Genomic DNA, 24,051 nt, shown 5'->3' with positions numbered 1-24,051 from the left:
TTGGGGAACGTATGGGAGTGTTTTTAAAAAGTTATAAAAATAATGAGAATTAAACTTATTTATTTAAATTAATTACAAAAATTAGATTGTAATAATTACACGGGACGTCTGTCGGAGGTTTGCGACCAGAACAGTCTGTGTAATGCAGCAATGCATTCGGGCTCTATGCAAGTCCCTAAAAGCGCTGACATGAACTTATTTAGTTATACATACTTAGTATTTAGGGATTTACATAAGCAACCCTAGTAGAGGGTGATTGCATGACTACGTTGATTAAAGTTTGATTATGATTTAGGTTTAGTCTGTCATTTGGTCACATGTCAACTTCAAAAACAAGACCGAATATTCCATGTTATGTCATCATCACAATAATATACTTGATAAATACTTGGTTCAGTTCCTTGTATATTGGTACCAGTTGAAAGCAGCGTTATTGTATACACTGAGCTGGGATATATTTCGCCACAAACTCATTATTTTAAGCAAAACGGTATAAATATGTGTATTCTTGGCGAATAAAGCTTTTCTTTCTTTTAATTAAATCCTATAATATACTAACCTATTTTAAGTTAGTTGAAAACTTATCTAAACAAAAAGAATCACAAATTTTTGAAGAGTTACAGAAGATAATCAGGGCTATAAAACATTATTAGCACATATTAAGAATACCGTTGCCTTTGTTCGGCCGCCGAGCACAAAGAATTTATGACGTTAATCACCATCTAGTGCACAATTTCATGTTACGACATTAAATGTTAGGACTCACAGCGAAAGTTAAATTATTTTTATTATAATCTTAAAACACCAACAATAAAAAAAATGATACCAGTAGACTTATTTCCACCAGTAAACCAGAATACACAGATATATTAATAACTAGCTATTGCCCGCAGCTACGTCCGTGTGAATTAATTAGTATTCCAGAAATGATATGAAACTAAAATTGGTATATTTAGAATGGATGAAAAGAGAATCTTTTTGGAATCGAACGGGAACCACTAGCAAAAACCATTTACACAGGGAATCGTTTAACAAGTTTGTCTTGAATTTACTGATACACTTAACTGCCGCTTTAGATGTCAATAATATACACATAACCAATTAGTGAGGTTACAAGTCATTAGTCGTAAAACGACCTTCCCATGTTCTGAGGAAACGACCAAACGTGCTGATTCGCCGATAACCTAGTTTTGGCGCGATAGAACCACACAGGAGTTCGCTATAGAGTCTAAGCTGCAACCACAATATCTGTTAATCTATAAGTATTTTACAGTAAATTCTTACTACTTACGGCAGTAAGAAAGCATATGTACTTTGAAAGGAATCTGAGGAGTATTACTACATAATTGAGGTACCTATAGTAAGTTTTTGTCGTTCATTTCCACTCGTTACAGCAAATAAATACATAATAAATTTGAGACATGAACAATGATTTGTATTGTTGTGATCATTTTTAAACGGCTAAAGATTGTTGTATGTAATACACTGATGTAAAGTATGTAACTTGTGAAATAATGTTTTAAGAAATCGCTAGCGTCGTTACCCTAACAGCTTTTTATAGGACCATTGTGATAACAAATACATGTCATATAACAAAACAAACAAATCATAACAAAAACACTGTAACTGAAACGTATCTAGCTTGAGCTCTGGAATATCGCTACTGTACAGGCCAGAGGCTCTCAACTGCGGCGACCTCGCCCTCGTATGTGCCGGTGGGAGAACTGGCGCTCCAACCAAGATGACCCGATTATAACAAGCTTTCGTTTACTTCAGAACGTAAAGAAAGGAAAAATAAATGTATATTTTAATATTGGTACAGTATTCAGCACATCAAGCTTTCGAAAATCATTGCAAATTTCACCACTATTGCCATTGAATAGAGTTCTATGCAGGGTAGCTTGAGGCGCGGATGTCTGTACATGTTTTGTTTATATTACATTTAAATATTGAGAATAAAAATATTCTGGCACGAGGGGGAATCGAATCCACGCCTGTCTAATCACAAATACATTTTATTCGTCTTTGTTATACAATTTTTTTGTTTAAAAAGAATAGTGGATGTGATTTCTCTGGTCTCTGATTCATTTTGTTCTTTTTGTTATTTTTCCATTTCGTAGCGAAATTAAATGATCGTTGTTTTAAAAAAAGAGGCAAATGGAAGTAAGCAATAGTCTACTATTGCAAAAGATTAATTTACGAACTAGCTTTGCAGTAAACTAAAAAGTCACCCAGTGTGCAGGTTTCTTCACAATGATTTAGGTCTCCCTTAAATAACATTTTTATTATTATTTTACTCGAGCGAAGCCGGGGCGGGAGCTAGTTTAGATGTTGTGAAAAAGTGCTTGTGTAGGTGTGATTTCTGAATAAATTATTTATATTTTGTTTTTATGCGCGATGTCGTCATTTACAAAGATATATTGATTGATAGCAACATATTTATAAAAGTATTTACCGGATCTGAAATAATAAATCTTGAACCACCACAAATGGTTGTGTGAAGGATACCAAATGATTCTGTATTAATTCTATCAGAGTGCAAGTTCTAATTAAATTAAATTTATAGAGTTATCGTGTGCTGTCGTAATTATCTGGCCACGCGTTTTGTGTTCAAGGTGGAAGTTCAAGTTTAAACTTATAGTTAACGTCACGATTAAGGTCATTTAAAATTATAAAAATACTAGTTGTTGCCGGCAGCTCGATATTGTTAATAACCCGATTAACTACATCTATTCCAAACATCAAAAATGGTTTAGCCGTGAAAGTGTGCCGTGCGCCACAGACAGAAGATAGATAATTTTGTAAAATCAAATGCGTCCCTATTTCCGATACTAGCATCACTAAATACTAGGGAAAATACCCAAAGACGGGGCTACAGACTTCGTGCACCTTCGTGCACGTGGCTCAAAAGTAAAGAATAAAGTAAAAAATGCTATAAGCTAAAAAACTATAAAAACTAAAATATGAAAATCTATAAACCTTCAGGAAGCGCTTGACTTCTCTCCTAATACAAAAATGTTACTATAGTTTTCATGATTTTTTTAAATGACAAATGCTTAAAGTAGATTTTGACTGATTTAAATGATGTTGAGAATTTATTAATATTTGTAAGTGTATAAGACAGAGCATAGTGATAATTACCTACCCATTGATTTCATCTGTATTATTTAATGTACCTGCCTATGTCTCACAAATAAATTTTGTTATTCTTCTTCTTCTTATTCTTATAGACTTTCGCATTTATAATATTGGAATAGACAACATGGACACGATGTGTTTGCAATCACATGAAAACTTTAGATAACTATATATTTGCTAAATATTTCAAGTCATTGATGTTGGTCTCAAAATTTAATAGGTATCAGGAATCAATTAGTTTTAAATATTGAAATTTATGTGTGATAGTTTTGAATTTTCGCTAATCGCCATTTATTTATGCAAAAGTTATAGAACAAACTCAGTTTTGGCAACTGTACAAAATATTTCACAGTACAGTCAGCTGCACGTCGAATTACACTGCATGCGGTGGTACTAGCGGCGAATACGTAATGCATTTGGGCAGGTTGATGTGCTGTTGACATGCTGTGCTGTGCATTCCCAAAGAGGGTTGATAATACGCAGGCGGCCGGTCTTAAAATCATAGCCAAATCTTCAAAACTGTAAGGTTTATCTATAACGCTGACCGCAGCCTCACTGACCAGGATGCCTTTAAGCGACTTGAATAAAATCTGAGACCAATGTTAGCAATAACACACTCAAAAAGAAAGAAGACAACAGCCCCTACACTCGGGGACACGCAAAGATGATAGAGATATTTGCTGTTGACTGTACATTCGATAGCTTTGGCACAGAACTCCCGATACTTGACGCTCGAGTCCTCTCACCGCCAGAGAAGGTCTCTATGAACGTTTACAATCGTGCAGTAATCGGCACGATTCATATTATTTTGGATATTGATCAGCTATGTAGTCAGATTGTACAAGTGTACGCGATTATATAAATAAATAAATATAAATATATATTAGGACAAATCACACAGATTGAGCTAGCCCCGAGGTTAGTTCGAAACTTGTGTTATGGGATACTAACTTAACGTTACTATATTTTATAACAAATACATATATAGATTAACATCCAAGACCCGGGCCAATCAGAAAAAGATCATTATCCATCATGACCCGACTGGGGATCAAACCCGAGACCTCTCGGTTCAGAGGAAAGCACTTTACCACTGCGCCACCGATAATAACATAATTAGTATTAGATAATTTAACTTATACAGAGATACGATGTATTACAAGCTGTTATTTACCGTGCAACGTATGTCGCTATGTTCCTATAGACATAGGGTGGAATACTGCAAGTCTATTTTGAACAAGATATCTTCATCCGATTGAGCTAAATTTTTTAAAGTGTGATTACGTATATAACGATATACTCGTTAAATGATTATAATATTTTAATTAGACTTGTGTGTCTGATTGTACTAAGAGGTTTTTCATTAAATTTACTATAGCGACAGTAAATATGTATTACATACTGTTTGATAGCCAACTGGTATGCAGATTCCACCGAAAGGATCGAGGGTACAGGTTTTTTTTGTAATAAAGCAAATTAAGTTGATATCTAAAGTAAGAGGACTGTCTCGGATAGACAGGGGCGGTATTTTTTATTAGTATTTATAGTAGGGTATTTTAGTTCGATGAATGTTATACTATATAATATTAAAAATACGAAAATCCCTCGACTCTGCTTGAAAATAATATTAACATATAAAAAAGACCATACACAGCCTCAGTCAAACAGATATAAATACAAACATCATTACCATGTCTGTAAAGATAATTAAAAATAAAAAGATACTAAATGTTTAATCCATATTATTTGATGTCAATGACGCATAAAGTGAGCATTATTTAGCTATCAAATTACACGCACCAGATTAGTCGGACCAACAGCGCGGCTGTGCAGAATATATAATCTATTAATCAAAATCAGTTCAACCGATTCTTTCTGTGCCGACCAAGGCTGCAATGCCGTAATCATTAAGTGTGAAATTTATGAATTACTGACTAATGATTGATGTACTATTTATAGCATACTAATAATTTATAAAGGTCGTTTCTTATATTTCATAAAAATATTTAAAATTATTTTTAGCAGGGTTAATTTCACTCAACAAGAATGTTAATACTTTTTAAGTAAGGTCTCTCTCCCATCGTTTTTCATTCTATTTCATTCCCAGAGCAATCTCCGTACTATTGTTATATCTTTTTGACCTTTTCCCCACCCATGTGGGGTCGGCACATATACGGATTATATCATACTAGCTACTACTACTAAATATAATAATTATACAATTAATTACAACCTACTTTTGAAAAATTTTCTTTTCTTAAGTTTTTATCTCGAAATTGTAAAGCAAATACATATTTGCACTAGGTTGTTATATGCAAAAAGTAACCAACACACACGCTGTCTAACCATCCTCACACCAAAAACCACAACAATCAAATCCTTCGTTTTGACGTGAAAGAAGGACAAACATCTTTACCAATTATGGATAGAAATAAATATTACAAGTACCTGTGTATACGTACATCTACCTAAATCTTTTTACATATTTTCCTCATTCCCGCCGTCAATCTCCTGTCACATCATTTTCCACATTTTCATACATTTCCACCCACTTTAGGACTGATACAAACCGCGGAGCAAACGATGCGCTGCGCTCGAACAATGCCACAATCATATTCCATTACATGGCTTACGGCGCCGTGTCATTGGGATAAATAGATTTCGCCAATAACATTTCCATATATTATTTTTACTACTAATCTTTAAATCATCTCATTATTTTCCGATTCAACATGCATAAGTACATAAAATCTTAAAATCAAAATGTTAGTACCTTATAAACTATACACGATAGGATAGTCGTAATATCACTAGACTCAAGTAACCTGGAGTTCATGAAATGAGGTGAGTATACATTATTGCCGTTGAAAAGTTATGACGCTTGGGCTCGCTTGACTTATGTATGTTTCTTTAATGAATTTAAAATATACGAGCGAAGACGGGACCGGCCGCTAATAGATATATAAAACGTTTATTTACTAGTTCTGCGTACATACAAGCAACCAAAATGACACAGGTTTTACACAACATTAAAATACAGGATTACGTCTATTAAAACAATACGAGGTAGACAGAGCCAATAGTTGCGAAACTAATGACGATTAGATGTATGGTGTAAAATTATTAAAAATCATCATTAGATATATAAATATCATAGATTACAAGAACTAAAAGTCAGCAAACATAGGTTTTTTTTTATACAGACCCTAAATTTAAGACCCAAAAGGAAGCATGGCCTATCTGTGAGAAAAGCGCTCGCACTTGGCCACTCCGGGCGCGCCGGAGCGGTCGATTCCGACGCGCCTGCGCGCTCCACCATTGATATCGCTGTGCTTGCTTCACATCAACTTAGCTTCAAATTTTGATTCACTTAACTATTTCTGACTGTAATGCGAGTGTATTTTTCTCATTTCTCTGTTTAAAAGCAGAATACATTTATTAGTTAGAAAGGAAGGCATTCTCAATAAAATATGAATTCTGTTTTAAACAAACGTGTTTTAGGGGCAAAAGCTGAAACAATAATAACGAATTTATCACGGTTTGAGATTGACCCACGAAGTATAGCAATGATTAGCTTACTATGCGCATGTATCCCGGCTCCGCTTGAGGTGGCCAGCCGGCCCGTGATTGTGGCGCTGGTAGATTGAGCTGTCTGCAACAATGTGACACAGATGGATCTATTTTCATGTTAATTACAATAGCTTCTTCGGCTGTTTTTAGTTGCGTTTTTAAGGCAAACTCTTAAGTTTTATGTGTTCTTTTAATTATCATTTGTACTATATACTGAGCAAGCAAACAGGCCCACCAGCCTGATGAAAAGTGGTCACCACAGCCTGTGGACGCTGATAAATAAATATTATTTTTGGAATACTTTTTTGCGTGGGGTAAAGGTGAAAGATGACCTTAGAGCAATCGGCAAAATATGAATGGAAAAAACTACGTATGATTTTGATGGAAAGAGAGTGTGACATTTGCCCAGCAGTGGGCCATGTTATGACCATTTAAAATAGCTTTTATCACTCGCAAAGTAGTATGCTAGTGTACTCTACCCATGTAAACACCTCCCATAAGGGCTGGATGGCTTTCCAGATTCATAATGCTTTTATAGGACTCTGGGGCCTAACCAGTATAATGTAATTATGTTCTTTAGGAAACGTGAACATAATTAATTTGTTTGAGAAATAGCATTGGATTATTAAAATACGCTGAAACAAAGTGGTATCTCGTATATGAATATAAAAAAGCAAGTGAAATTGATTACTCTTGTCGAAGTTTTTGAAGGAAAATTATCAAATCCACACGTATTTTTATAGTTTTTACTTTACTGTACTTTGTAGTTTTCTATCATAAATTTGCTTTAAATTTAATGATTTTATTAAGTAAACTCTATCACTGTAAATTTTATTATTTAAATAAATAAACTAAGTGTCAACGTGAATTTAATTTCACGCAACGTTAATTTCAAAGTCATACGTATCAAAGAAAATATTCGTACAGATAACAGCACATGAACCTACAATTAATTGCAGACTCCCTCATATTACCACTGGACAAAAATATATGTAGGGTACTTGACATGTCGAGTATGAGAGAGAGAGTCATGTCTGTAAAGACATTTAAATGATTTTATATATTTTTCTAATTTTGTTATTAAGTATAGAAATCCCATTTATAAATGTCAAAGTTTGGATATGAGTAAATGTAAGGACATTTGTTACTCGACTAAAATCTTCTGGGCAGATTTCGATTAAATTTGGTATATTCGTAGATTATATCCTGGAATAGCACACAGGGTATATTTTATACTGAATATCCCATTGAAGCGAAACCCCAAGGCGCAGATATTCAAAAATATCTTGGAAAAATTTATAACGAGAGATTGTATCTTCTGTCATAGCGGTGTCCTGCTCTTCTCTAACTTCACCCGGTAACACCACCATTGTATTTATTCATTTTTATTTTATTGTAGTTTAATTTCGAAAAAATAAAGTCTTCATTAATATTGGGTTGTAAGATTTAATAATACGAACGAACCAAAAAATGTAGAACAATTTAATAACACTCCGAGCAAGCAATTTGATGCTGTATTTCCAAGACAACAAGGAATAGTTTTGGGTCTAACAAGTTCTCTTAATGATCACGTTGTTTTTGCTAGACTTGTATGTGTTTAAAACTGTTTTTCCATAAATATAAAATGTATTTGGGGCCATGTTTCACTTTGATAATCCCCATTTTTGAGAAGCGTTTATTATATTTTCTCCTGTTACGTGTGTGTGTAGCGGACATCAATAACTTCACATTACTTTTAACACTTTACCGATGTGTAATATAGATATATTAATTAAATAAAATAAATATATTAGGACAAATTAATCCCACATAAGAGCTACTCAAATCTAAATAGAGCAAAGAATGGTATATATTACACGCAGAGTCAAGTTAGATTACATATAGGTAGTATATTAATCTAATCGATACTGGAATGGATAATGGATCTTTGGGGAATTGGGATATCACTAAATAATCCCTACGAGTTATTAGTAAGGGACTGATTTATTACTAAGCTTATATAATTATCATACAATTTAAGAGTATCTAAGTTTATAATGTTGTGTTAGCGCCGCACATTTTTTTCTGTTTGTCCTAATGGTTAGCTGGGCGTGAATGCTTTTAGCATTAAGTTCGCCATGGCACATCTGAGCTGATATCTTTTTGTAGCTTTGATGTTGTAACGTGTACTTATTGTATTTTATGCTACAAATAAATATACTTATATTTCTGTTGCTAACACTAGATTTATGTTCAGGGTTTGCTTTCTATTTAAAGCTTGACTTGTAACGACGACATTAAATTGAAAACACTTAACAGAAAGTTAAGAAAGCTAAAAAAAATCTATTTTATCTTCCCCGGCCCCCTGACACATCATAAATTGATCCTCGTCCAAACTTCAGGAACCGATCCGTCTAACCTGAAAGATCCATTACCCAATAAATAAAGTTGGATTATAGGTTTGATTTTGCTACATTTATAACCAGACTACATGAGCCTTGGATCTTCACTCTAATTTAATCTTTTTATATACCTTTTTGGGTAGGTATAGGTAGTTGGTAACCATAGATATTTCATAAAAAGAAAAATAAATCAAATCTGTGTGGTAGTTTAGAAATATAAGATAGCACAGAGAAATTCAAGATTTATTATCAAAATATAAATATGTGTAGAGTAATACAAAAGGTTTTACAGATCAATAAGTAAATGATGTACAATGTCCATCGTTCAGAATTAAGTTTTGAACAACATTGTGAAGCTCCCGCCTCCAGCTGGCAGCCATGTCAACAGGGTACACTATAAAAAAAACCTTTTATCATAAAGTTCCTCACCGCCACAGCGAACTCCCAACGCACTCGCCGCGGTGAAGCTCTATCTGCTACAATTATAAATGTGCAGTTCCACAAGCGCACATAATTTCAATTACGTACTTTTAAGTAACGTAGTCGTACATTCTATGATGGTCAGAAATAAGCTTATAATAAGCAAAGGCAGGTGACGATGGAAATTATAGACGATCTAAGTTCCCCGGGTTTTTATCTACGAAGCAAACGAGTCGCTTTGCGCAAAGCCAAATTTCGTTTACATATTATGAAATGCGCTAGTGTGCGTGAGTTAAAAATACAGCTTTTATCTGCAGAGTCAGAGCAGGGACGACGCTGGGAGGGGAAGAAATTGTTTCGAGTAGTGAGCGGCGAGTGTCCTTACTGTATTATTGTACCTACCTAGTACTCTTTATCATACTGCAAGTACAGTGTAATGGGAATGCGCCTTAACACCGGCTGCTGGCATCGGCCCCTGGTCCCAAACCGCCACAGAATTTGCAATTCTGATTCAAAAGAATTGAGTTGTTTCAATTGTGTCTAAATTGTAATCGAATGACAGCTTGTACAGTTATTATAATGCTTCGATTTTATATTCATACGTTTTAATTGTGGGACAATTCCACAATAATTTTTCGTTGACAAAAAATATTTCTGCACGGGTAACCTAAACCACGCGTCGCAAGTATCGAGTTAGGAAAGCGAACCGTGGCCTTAACGCTCCATGGCTGATGAACGAACTATGGATGCTTCGCAGCTAAAAAATATCGCAGACAAGAATATTTGGTATAAATTTCCAGTTGCACCCCTAGGAAAAACAATTTTTATAGACAAACGAATAACGAAGAGAAGATCCTATAAGGATTCAAAAATTCCTCGATTTTAAATAGACACATATATCACCACTCTTTCTCACAGGGGTAAGTAAAAACTGGGCTTAAAATAATATATTAATAACAAAACTTATTCTCGACTACTCCCAGCTGCATTACACTAACTTTCAGGAAATTGTCACGTTTACTTGCTACCTGCCCAACCTACGACTGGCGTCCCAGAGCGTGCAGTATGACGTCTAAGGTCGCCGTTGTGATTTACGTCTCCGCATCACGCGATCAAGCTTTGCTGAATCTCGTTGACCCAGATGTCAAGTTTATTCTTAGACACCCTTCAAGTTTTCACACTACAATATAAGGCAGTCAACTAAGTTTATTAGTTGATTTTTAAGTGGCAAGTACAGACAGAGCCATAACCGTATGCCGCTTTCAAAATTTTCTTACAACTTTCTTACTATCAAAATCGTTAAATATTATACAGTCTGACAATATGCGCTTCGGCCATTTTCGGAACTTCGGATACATCGAAACCAGCTTCGAAAACAGAAAATAACAAAGACAAAGATTATTTATTTGCAAAGAAATGAGTTTTAAATTTTTATTATATAACGCGGTGTTGAAAGAACATTATATGCTACATGTTTCACTGGCTTTGGCTGTTTCATGAATTCCACAAAAACCTAAATCCTATTCTAAAGTCCTGCCAAAGTAATGTTCATCATCATCAAGTAAGCTACAGAGGTCCACTGCTGGAGTTTTCTCCCAAAGACTACCACCAGTCTCAAAAGTTTGTTTATTTTAATATTACATAAACCGCCAGACATTAAATTAAAATGTACGTTAAGTAATAAACGTGTAATTGACACATGATGTCACGTAGACTATTTTAACAAGTTTCATATTTATAAAAAACGTATAAAATCATGATTTCATATTAAATCATCTCGAAGTAAACATATTCTTCGAAGTAAACATATTCTTCGAAGTAAGTATGAATGGAAAAACCATTTTGCTCTCTCACAAGGCAGCAAATTTTTTTATCTGATGTTACTTCACTTTGAGATATTAAATTGAACGAGTTCCTAGAAAATAATAACATAAAGTGTCCTATCTGATCTTATATTTACTGATATATTACGGTACAATACAGTTCGCTACATAAAAGCTTTGAATTAGGGTCAGTTATCTCTCATATATGAGCGTTTTACAGGTTCCTTCCTCAGCCATAGACCATCTGTCTGAGCCCGGGTTCATTGCACCTTCATCTGTATCCATTGATATTAACGGACTTTTTATTGGAGGTCGTGGATTCGAATCGAATACTTTATGATTTCTAGAAAAAAAATTGAATTTATAAAACAACATAGTATTGACTGATCTATTTATAATTATTTAGCCATTTTTACAGACAATATAAAATTGTAATAATATAAAAATACCAATATAATTATTAAGTATTAATCTTTAAAGTTCTTCAAAAGTCAAACTAATCGATAGCATTAATTTCCAAAGAAAACAAGTACAATAATTCTTCCCACTTTTCACAGACACATTTATGGATATATTAAAAGCAGATCGGGGCTATTCCTTAATAACAAAACCTCATGCAATGCATCATAACAACTTTATGGCGACGCTCGAAAACCCGACGATTTCTGTCAAGGAAATGGCCCCAATAATCAGATGAACGGCTGATGGGGCGATATGGCCCGGTATCGACCAACCCGCCCCGTATATATATAGGGCCTATTTTTAGTCATCGACCGATCCTCTCATACCTACATGAAATTTCAGGCGCACGCCATTGGCTAAACTCCAGTGACGTCACAGATTTGGATCGGCCAATCAGAGGGCCATGTTCTGCGCATGCCTTCAGAGCCTGGGAAGGCTCTTTCGCAAGGGTGGCCAGTCTGGGCGAGGTTACCCCAGGTGTGTCAAGCCCGCGCTTTCAGAAACAAAGGTCAATATCATTCATTTTAAAATGCCCGCCATGTTTTTTCTAAATGCTCAAATTGTGCTTTTTTGTAGTGATTTTAGTTTTTTTTTTTTAGTAATGAGTTTTAAGTGTAGTGTGTGTAAGTTTTGAAATTGTCACTGGTTACATAACACTGTTACGTAAGGTTGCAGATGGTGGTGAAGTTGTGTGGTGGTGGGGGGTGCACTAGTGATTTTTGTGAAGGTCGATTTTTACCCTCGAATAATTCCTAAAGTACCAAAAGCCTTTGTTTAATGAAGCACTCAAAATAAATTTTGAATTGCCAATATGTTGATGTTATATTACAAGAAACAGTAACAACTAATATTATTTTCTAACGTTATTTTGTTTGATATAAAGATACGGCATCACGTCTTTATTCCTTACGGGATAGACAGGGTCGCAAAGGTTTCATTTAGCTGTATGGCAGGTTGGTTGGCGGAATTGGTATTCAATATTGACAGGTTGATACCCGGTTACCTGAGTCGTCTTATCTTTAAAACTCTTTCCCTTGATCGACTTTTACAAACTGAGCGGGAGAAGCAGCTGGCATATTCTGTCTTTCTTTCGCTACTAGACCAGCAGCATTTTATTGGTGTATCTGGTTGGAGAAATCAATGGATAAGAAAATTGTATCAGCAAAAAAAAAGTGACATACGGTAGCAAAACGAGGTATATTCAAATTCAAAATTATTTAACTTACGACGGTATACATTACTTATTGATGTCAAAAATTTAAAGCTAAGTCTACTGCCGACTTTCAAGGCGCAGGTGAAGGAGCGGCGGCGCCATAAACTTTACCGCAGCCTTTTCTGCTTTCATAAAAAAATTTTCTCCTTAAGAATATTTTGCATAGTATACGTAATGGACTTTAGCATAAACATTTCATGATTGTTTCTTTCAATTTTCATTATTATGAAAAGGGATATCTTACTATATTACAAAATAGAAAGTTTAAAAGGTTTTGATATTCGTTTTATCATGTTAAAGCTACGGGTATGATGGAAATTAAGAATAAGTCAGTCAAAGACAAAATATATTGTCGAATTTAAACAAACTGAAATTTGATATCTACTTAGCGCGTGGGCGTTACTTAAAGACTTAAATACACAATATAATAGACACTAATGATTGTAAATACTACATAATAATTGTAGGTTCTTTAAAAGTCATACTACTTTAAACTTGACATTTTAAGACGAATTCTCAGTCCAAAGAATTATTTAGTACATATGTAAGTTCATTGTGAAAAGCTCTCAAAAGTTCACACTGGCGTCGCGCGGCTCTGCCGGATGTGTACCCGCGGAGGCTCCACTCCGCCGCTTCCGGCGGCCATTTTGCGCCGGAAGTACTGCGGTTTACGACTTCCGTTTCTTTGCTGCAGTGTAACTTTGGCTATTTAGACTGAATACTTGTTTTGTATGCTTGGTTTTCGTAGCAGAATGAATGTTGTCACGTACTTTGTTCATTTTCTATAGAGAAAGTGTTAGAAGCTCACAGGGTTTACTTACTGCACTAGCTGAGACCCGGGGCTTCGTTTCCGTAGGAATATTAGGATTAAAACTACTCTATTATACTCAGAACATTATTCCTGAGTGTAATAGGGTACTTTTTATCCTTTCTACTGGTAAAACAATTTTGAAAATCGGTTCAGTATTTCAGATGATTACTGCCTACACACAAACTTACAAACATACTCTTTATAATGTCAGTGTAGACTAGCGTTGATAAAAATGGTATTTAAGTAGGTAATGGAATTTAAGTTGGTAGTAGCAAAAATGATCTCCAAATATCGCATTTAACATGCAGTTAGTGTAATGATTTAGTAGTTAAACATGCATTTCTGTGGATGTTGGATTGATACAAGTACATATATGGCAACTATTTTTAGTAGCAACAACTATATTAAACTTGGTCAATAGTCGAAATTTTGCAGTAAATCTTATATTTTGTGAATTTAAGGCTATTTTGTTTAAAGCTATAACTTAACTGTGACATGACTGTTAGATATTCTAAATAAGAACATTTTACACAACTAATAGTAAGGAAACAATGGAATATAAGTATGTTAGGTACAGCATAGCTAGTGGTTTAAAATTGCATATTTGAATGTTAAATAGAACAAAAACAAATCGGAAGACAGATGGTCTCCAATAAGCCTAAACGTTTTCGACTTTCCCAGAGGCTAACGATAATCAACTGCTTTTCAAATAACTTATTATTATTATTTTGTTCCAGATCTACAAATCGGCGCACCATGGTGACACACTGAAGCCCAAAACCATACATATCAAAAAACGCACTGATTACAAACTATAAACATAAACGAAGTTATAACTCTCGGTCGCGGGCCCTACTAGGGTCGTACCCAGTTCACAGGGCCCGGGCCCTTGCAGACTGCAACGTCATAAAGTAGTAACTAATTTTCGCGGGCCCTGCCAGGGTCGTAGGGCAGTAGCCAGGGCCCCGGGCCCTAGCAGAGGTGGAGGAGGAGAGCGGCGCCCTGCTCGGGCGGTTGCAGGGCGCGCTACGAGGGCGCGCCTCCGCCGCCTCGCCGTCGCGCGTCGCCAGCTCCATCAAGGGCTACCTGACCAACAAGGTCGGCTCCCTGCAGCTTAGAGACTCAGGTAAGAGTTTTTATGAGCTCATAAATGATGGGTACCGCTAGCATATTCTGGCCATTCTTTTGAAAAATTGATAAGAATTTATTTTTATTTATGAGACTTGAAAATAATACGAAAATAGAAACGACGAAGAAAAACTAAAAGCATCGGAACCTGTCTCCCTTAGAATACCAAAAACTGCCATTAAAATAGATCTTCCCAAACATTGTCGAAATACAAACAAAAATTCCCACGAGTCGCCCCAGCCATAGTATTTGCGTAGGTACCTATCCAATCCTCAAAAGGACAATACAAACAGGAGAAAAATGAAAACATCGCATTAAGATGTACATGAATCATTGTGCAACCCTAGCTGAAAAAGTTAATCGGGAAAATGGACTTTCCTGCTTTGTGTTAAAAGCTTCGAGTGTTTGGCCAGGGTTGGCTGCTAACGATGGGCAAATATTTGAGAAACAATGGCGTTATTAAATAAATAAGGGAGGGTTGACGAAAGGGAGACATCGACGTTTGTTTTTTCAGTCATAACAATAATAAATTGACATTTCCGCCAAAAGTGTATCTTACATTTTAAATATACCTAGATAAATAACTAATTTCTTTCCATATTTGAAATCACCTTTGCAATGTCGTAAAATAAATCGTAAAGTGGAATCGGCAACATCAAACGCACTATGCATGATGTTCCCGCAGGTGGATGTCGAGAACGTCCTCGCAGGCAGTGATCGATGATTGCGATCTCGAGCGAGGTTCCAATTTGTAGCTGTCCATGGATGTAGACGCGACAGTATAGATAGATGGCGACTATTATATTATAGGATTTGATAGCCTGAATTTGAAGTATAGATTTAGGAATAAAGAAGATTGATCGATTTACTCATTTACTAAGGTTACTCGTAATTTTACGTAACTAAGTATATTCCTAGTAAATATGTGTTGTTAAAACGGCAAATAAAACTTTACCGAGTCAAATTAGAGAAATGAACAACCTTAAAACTATATTAGATGATTTTATGAGGCCAATAAAATGTTTAAATATAAACTGTAATATGAAATAATGAGATTTGCAACTATTTAGCACTATTATGAATCTTGTTAAAAAATATTTGAATGTACGTATTTTGTTATTATTCCTACCATTTCTTTTGACTATGTACATTATGTACTTTTATATATTATTAGAAAAAAAAGAAAAAACCTTGTAAGAAACAATAATGGTAAGCCGATCTGGCATGATAGGGACCAACACTGTTCAAATGAGTTTCTTTCGGCATTTCTTCTCAGCAGTGGTCGTTCCGAAATGCCAGTAGTTTCTAGCTTGTGAGAAATAACTATAAATATAAAAATTGACGAGAAAAAGTGCCTGTGAAGGTCTAACTTCTGAATAAATGATTTGAATTTGAATTTGAACATTGGTAAAGTAAATGAAACTCGTTATGATACAAACGTAATGGTACTTAAGAAATGCTAAGGAATAAATGCTCTATTAACCTCATTACATTCAAAAACTAAATTAAAGTCACATAACAGAACTTATAGAAATATACTTTTTAATTAAATTATGCAAAAAATAAACGCAGAGCTACCTCTGTTAATAATACTACAATATATAACGAGCGAACTTAATGAAATGACAGCTAAATGAGGTCCAATTATTATGAAAGTAGACATTATCGGGTTTCGGGGAATTACCGAAATTGCTGTACGACGTAACGATCGGCCGGGAGTCGAACCCGCGACCTCGGTAATTGGCGCAATTAGGGGAGAACACGATTGTCGTCTGCGGCGGCGTTTGTAGCAAGACAGAGATGGAGGTAAATAATATGCTTTTTTATTGTTATAAATAAATAAATATATTAGGACAAATCACACAGATTGAGCTAGCCCCAAAGTAAGTTCTAGATTTGTGTTATGGGATACTAACTCAACGATACTATATTTTATATATAATATATAAGTAGGGCTAATTAGAAAAAGATCATTTTCCATCATGACCCAACCGGGGATCGAACCCGGGACCTCTCCGTCCAGAGGCAAGCACTTTTACCACTGCGCCACCGAGGTCGTCAAAATTATAATTTTCAGCATTCCATTTTTCGTGATATTCCCGTAGATTTTTTCATTGCTTTTAATACAATACATTTTAAAATACAGTTTCTTTCTTGATGTATATTATGTACATAAAATAGATACAAAGAAAAACTTGGCCGATAGTAAGCAATAAAAATCGATCGCTTCGTATCCCAGCCCCCTATGGCCCAGATAGCTACGTGCGCGGAATGCGTCCCGAGGCGGTGCCGGTTCAATCCCAGGCTAATGGCTTTTATGGAGCTCCTGTGGGAACAAGGGCTTCAGTGTTTGGATTGCGATTTATAGCTGTTGAAATGTTAGAGAATGTTTAAGTAGACCTGTGGTGTCGCGCAGTTGGCTTGTGCTCCCGCCCTAGAATAAGCCCACTATATCCCCCCGTGGATACCGCGACTATGGGCTTGTATATAGGCTTAGCTGACAGGCAGCAATATTATCCCCAAAGAGGGTTGACGTTAGTCAAAGCAGACGGTGTGTTTTTAATTTTGCGATTTTTCCGAGAGAATATTAAAATAAAAAATATGTTTCTGTTATAACCGCAAAGGCGAATAAAATAATTAAAAAAATATATAATAATAAATTCGTCAAAAGCAATCTTTTTAAACCCTATTTGGAATACTAGTTTCAATTTATAATTTTGGACCTTTCTATTTTATACATTCGTAGAGATGAAATATTTCCTGAGCCTACATGGATCAATGTGATCCGTCTCGTCACATTACAACCAGCACCGTGCCAAGTACCCCTCCCCCCCTGGAGGAAGGGGAGGCGGGGGAGCTCCCTGCCCATGAATATTTGATGCCCGTTGGCTGTCATGCAAATATCGCGAATGACAGCAACGCGTCTGGGAAGGTGAAGTTTTTCTCGGGCTCGTGTACAGGCAGCGGCACATCAGTCTGTCCAAATTTATTGTAAACTCGCCCCAATCACCGCGGCATAAAAATCCATGCAGGGTAACTTGCCATGTAGTTGACTGTAGTTATAATTTCTAAAAAAGTTTCTCGTAAAATTGTTTGTAAGAAACTTTACCAACATAACATACTCAGTTATATTATGCCTCTGTCAAAAATATGCCAATAAGCTGATGGCGAGAATATATGTTATTTTCCACCGAGCGAGATGGAAGAATTGCAAAAAATAAATTCCGCTTTGAATTTCCCAAAAAAGGCCGCGAAACAGTTTTCAGAAACAGAGCAGTGGCAAAGCCGTGTTCATTATTTTGGCTTGGGATTGGATAACGTCGGCTGCAGGCGTCGCTAATGGAAAGTATCTTGGGATCTATTTCGGGATGGGATACCACATTGCCGAAGTGCTGTTTATCTTACTGTTATTATGAAGAGGAAAAAATATTTTTATTTTGCAATCGATCTAATCTTAGTAACGCTGATGTAATTAAGTGACGTAAATCTAAACCGATATAGATTTGGAATATTACAATGTCATATAATAAATAGTATAATATTTGATCTCAAAAATTAATATTGGATCCCCACGGAGATTAATTTTTCATACATCATTCACTAAAGTGACGAAAAATAGCGAGATATTGTACATTAATTCTTCACACATTTACAGTACACACACACAAAATTATAGTATTGTTATAAAAACCAAGACGAAACACTGCATTCATTTTATTTCTAAGTGTCAGGACGTTTAAGCAACCATAATTTACCAGATTTCTCTATAAATGGAAACGATTTATTAAACATATTGGCACCAGCACGTGTCCGATACCAATCATCATCGTGTCTCGCTTATCAGTGATCCCCCTTGCTGTGACAGCGCGAGACTAATGGCTGCAGATAACCGGAGATGTAATCCCGAAGCGTTATAATTGGGGTGCTGTAGAGGGTAGTTTTTTGTGCAACCTTGTTTGCCTTTTGTTGGGGAAAAGATATTGCCTGAGGTGTTTGGAGAGAAAATTAACTGGTAGGGAGGTTTACTCCATCCATTTAATATTGCGTAAGATTCAAATAACAACAAACAAAATGTATACTCAAACCATTTAAGTAAAATAAATTTTAACAGCTTGCTAGAAGTGGCTACTCTCCATCAAGTCAAATCAGGTACATTTTTCTAATGTCATTATCAAAAATTTATATGGAGCTCGTACGACGGTAAAATCTTGTGACAATTTTGGAGTCAAAAAATCATACCCAATGTACTTTAATTTGCCAAAACAATTGTTAAACGTTAATAAACCTGATGAATTAAAATGTAATTTATTATTGTGTTTGAATATTTGGATACCTTTGTCCATTTTATTTTTTACATCGTCAAATAAGCCAATAACTTAGCAAGGCGGATGGGAAAAAAATTGGCAAAGAGCTTTTAAAAATAAATAAAACTTATAAATATAGATTCGATCACTCGTGAAAAAGATATCGGCGCCGATTCATAATCCTCAATGGGAAAACCCAATCAGTATTCACGTCACACGAGCACACTAGCGCCCTCTGCCCCGCGGCCATCAGTCTCGCCGTAACTAACCTTTCCGTAGCATTCTACCCCACGCTCCCCTCGCGGTCACCCCTAGCACTGAATATTTTATGGTCAGGATGGAATTTGCAAAGGTTACAGAACGGCTGAATGGCTGAAGCGGTCGAAATGGATGAGTTTGAAAATTGAATAACTTTTAAATCTAACAATAGTAGACATAATGCCATAAAACTTTAAGACCAAACATACCTTGATAAGAAGGGCGGTGCTATGAGTCCAGCTCTACTATATCGAATCCATATGAAGAGTCAATTATATAAATGGGAAACGTCAGTCAAGGATTTTGAACAAGATATACACAGCAAGATTTCTGTAGTATTAGGAAAATAAATACTTGTCAAACTGTGTACATAATTTGACACAAATATATTAGTCTTATCAATCCTTTGCCTGTGCTTGTACATACTTTTACAAACCAAAAAAACTACTGAATAGCAACCAAACAATTAATCATAATTACGATTCATAACGCTTGTAAACTATATGAACCATGCACAATTCTGCTCTTGCTTCCCCTAGCATCCGGTGCAATTTTATCTCATTGCAAATTCGCCCCTATTCCCGTTACATAGAAAAAAAGGCAGACTAACCCGCCGAGCGGTCGACTGTACAGTACAACGGCAATAATTGTAAGCCGAGAGGGGATGTGTTCATCAGAAGTGGGATTATAACTGGGGGGCGAGATTGGCGTTTGCTGGTGAATGTTAATTGTTTGTTGACATTGTTTCTTGGGTTTTATCGACAAGATAGCGGCTCCGTGAAGTTTTGATGTACATAAAACATTTGATGACATAATGCTCGGCAATCTATGATTGTTAATTTTCTAGCATATTCCTATTGTTCTGGTTGTCTTCTTCATCTCAAACGGTTATATTTGGGGTGACCAGTTCGACATTGTTAAAGCATCATATGTGCCTGTGTTGATTTGATGTTGGTGGCTCGATTAATTTTGATAGAATTTCATAGTTAATGACCGTATGTATAAAGTGGGATAAAGGCGGCCGCTGTTGTATATGCGTGCGTACGTACATCATGGTCGATGAGTTATTATACCAATTGAGTTACACTTTATCAATGAACAAATATGCTACATTATTTGAAAGAAACTCGACATCATTTCTACTAACTCGAAGGTTATCTGAATAAATACGTGTAGTTACGAAAATCTAAATCATAATTTCTTCATAGTACTTAACCGTTTCCAGTTCCCACAACAACATATACTCTTCAAAGTAGCAATACCAATTTCAGAATCCGCAACGAATGTAATCGCTCCGTCGCCACACTCAAATTGCCCTAATCGTAATATTTGAAGGGTGCACACAAATATTGTATTGTGATACCAGTGCCTTCTGGAAGCGTTTAGTTTATGGTTCGCGCGCCATTTGCTCCGCAGTTATGACATATTGATGGTGTGGACGCGCCTTTAGAGTGATACACTGCCGACGTATTTTGTATTGATGTTAAAATCATGTTTGTTTATACCAGCGGAGGTCTCTTCACGCAGACGCTTGTGTACCAGTTTATCCGTAGTAGGTAATTTCATAATCACTTTGGTGTGACAATTTGGTGTGATTTTTCCCGATTTTATTTTTCTTCATAGTCGTATTCCTCACGGCTTAGGGTCGTGGTCATTACGTGGAATTAAACAAACACAACAAATTTCTTGGCATTAGTAATGGAATGGTTTGCCATTGCCTTCTCCATTTCACACACAAGTTAATAATCAACCAGTGTGCAGGTTTCCTCGTGATGTTTTCCTTCACCGGAATTTTCTTTTTAGGGAAGCGGAAATGACAACCATTTCTTATCTATAAAGGTTTTTTACCTGTTAATTAAACATAGTTTATATTGTTCACGATGTGGTCATACACACTTGTAACAAAACATCAGTCTGACCTATGGGTACGTTTACGTATTTACAGTCAATGTCTACATTCGTACACACATACCTCGCTTTGGTTTTAATGAAATCTTGTTTATACTCACTCTGAAATCGAGAAAAATAATAAGAAAAAAAAATTAACGAAATTTTTGTATTTGAGAAACTTCTGCGTGATTTAGGGCAGTTACATCTCGACGACCAAGCTGATTAATTGCGATCTGATGCGACACGACAATGTTCTTAGCGATTTATTAGCTCTGTATTTTTATTCACAGGTAGGTATAATAAAATTGAAGTATACTTTACCAGAAAAGCCATACTATTGCCATTTACCTGACGTTCAGCGTTGGCAGCTTACTACGTTTTATAGCCACAATAAAATGCAACGACTATGAAAGTTAGAGCTGAATTAGCATTTTGTGAAGTTTAACTCGTCTGGCGTATTCATAAACTTCGACTGAATATTGTAAAATAGGTTCGTTTATATTCTAGCAAAGTTTCAAATTGAGTACAATTTTAAATACTAAGTATTTAAAATTGGTAATTGGTTAGTAATTATAATCTAGCAAAGTTTCAAATTGAGTACAATTTTAAATGCGAAATATATCTAAGTAATTAACAATAATTATATCTTTTACATTTATGAAGAGAGGTCACAGTTACACATTACAATAATAATATCTTTATTTCGGATATTATCCACAGTGAATGTTAGTAACAATGTTCTTAAGACCATGTTAGTAACTTATTTAAATGAATGATAATCAATATCTATCCATCTAATATTGTATTTGCATACATATAGTCATTTCATGTGGAAATAGAAAGGTCAACAAAAAAGTTAACACAACTTACCTTCGATCATCTTCCGCAGTTTAACGAACTGAAATAAAAAATATATTATTGATTATAAATTTTACTATTATTGAGAATTTTGCATTCAAATAACCAGAATAGTGTTCAGATTTCTTTACATTACTTACAACCCAATTAAAATATATTTTTTTATCTTTTCAATATTGGTTAAATTTCAATATCAGCAGTAAAACGACATTGTTCTCCCCCATTGTAAAAGTAAAAAAACGACGTGCGATAAGGCCGCCCGCACGCGGCCAACAAGTCGGGAGCAAATTTCGTCGCGCAGATTTTACTTATATTTGTATTTATTTGTCGCCCTCTGGGTTCACGATTGAAGATAAGATAGTTAATTACAATTACTTTTAACTAAATGGGTCGCACGGGACGCATGCAATTATTAATGTTATTTTAAATATGTTAAAGAAATGAATACCCTACACATATACAGTTTGGGCAAGCAGGAGCAATTTACCTCATCAATTAAATTAAAAGTGCATATCTCTACGAATACATTGCTTATAGAGATGCTTATAGCAAAACTAATCAATGGCGATAAATTCATGGAGATAAACTGTTATTTCTTACGTGTAAGGGACGTTTACACATAAATTATATTAAATATATTTTATGCGTTAGATGCATAACTTCACTGGAATATATGTAAAGAAAACCTTTATAAGATCTTCTTTAATTTAAAAATTGTACTGACACTGTCAGATATACATGTCATGAAGCAGAATCTGAATTTATTTTTGTTAGATTAAGATTTTATATTATTGTTACAAATTAGTTAAACAATCTTTGGAATAGGATCTTTTAATGTTGTTTCTTGATTTTTCACAGGTGAGTACATTTTTTGTTCATGGTAAACTGAATTCAGTTTATAAATGTTGTAATTAGCTATATAAAAAAAATATCTTGATTTTTCACAGAAACACGCGGTTTTATTCCAATAAATACTAGACAGAGGAAATTATCATTATATATATTATAGAATATACTATTTTCGTAAAGGAATATGACTATCATTTAGGAAAATTTTAGGATTATATTATCGCGAGTTGATTTTTTAAATATTGTGCATCATCCGATACAAAAATGTTTCAGTGTTCTATCAATTAATCTATTCGGAGATAAAAACACCGAACTCACAGCCATAAAACTTCTAGATCTTCCTAGACGACTGGAATACCCGCCCACCGCCACCGCCGCTCAATTCCTATCGGACCCACAACCGATTTATATCCTCAATTTTACGACTAGAGTTGCGCACGATTGCACCTAAGAATAAAACTTGGTTAGTTTAGCGTGATTTCCGGAGCACGAATCGAGATAATTTTTGGTCATCCATTTCGTGACCGATTATAATAATAATTACTCAACGCTTTTATCAGTAGAAAAAGCCGTGCGCACGGCACACATCGTCACCGATTCGCCACTGAACATAACTAAACTAACTTTTCTGAAAATAGCTGGGTTTTGTAGAACCGCAGCTCGTCTCTGTTTACGATACGACTACTTTTATGTGCGGCCCGGGGGCGGTCATCTGAACAAGTTATTCGTTACTGCTTCAACGTACTGAGATACGTTATAGCTTGTACGTATGCGGCGTCTGTAAACTAATTCGCTTGCGTTCCCTTTCGTGTTTCATTAATAACGTCATAACAAAATGTCCTGAAATATAAAAAGATACATAATCGAACGAAGTGAAATAATGAAATGTCGTTTAATCAGTTAGATTATTAAGTTTTGTATTTAAAAATGTCCATTATACAAATAC

The 24,051-nt window shown here is 35.3% G+C and overlaps 1 protein-coding gene across 3 annotated transcripts in view; it reads left to right on the top strand.

The window, feature by feature from the left end:
* Positions 1 to 12,213: 12,213 nt before the first annotated feature.
* VAChT (Vesicular acetylcholine transporter) overlaps positions 12,214 to 24,051 on the top strand; it is a 75,482-nt gene continuing 63,644 nt past the window's right edge. For all 3 annotated transcript variants that reach the window (XM_053749554.2, XM_053749553.2, XM_053749555.1), the window contains exons 1-2: positions 12,214 to 12,302; positions 14,556 to 14,944. The gene's annotated coding sequence lies outside the window, so the exon portion shown is untranslated. The remainder of the gene's footprint in view (positions 12,303 to 14,555; positions 14,945 to 24,051) is intronic.

The sequence above is a fragment of the Plodia interpunctella genome, chromosome 9, assembly GCF_027563975.2.
Source record: "Plodia interpunctella isolate USDA-ARS_2022_Savannah chromosome 9, ilPloInte3.2, whole genome shotgun sequence".
NCBI classification, from domain to species: Eukaryota; Metazoa; Arthropoda; class Insecta; order Lepidoptera; family Pyralidae; genus Plodia; species Plodia interpunctella.
Note: the sequence above shows the minus strand (reverse complement) of the source record. Positions and strands in the feature narration are given on the sequence as shown.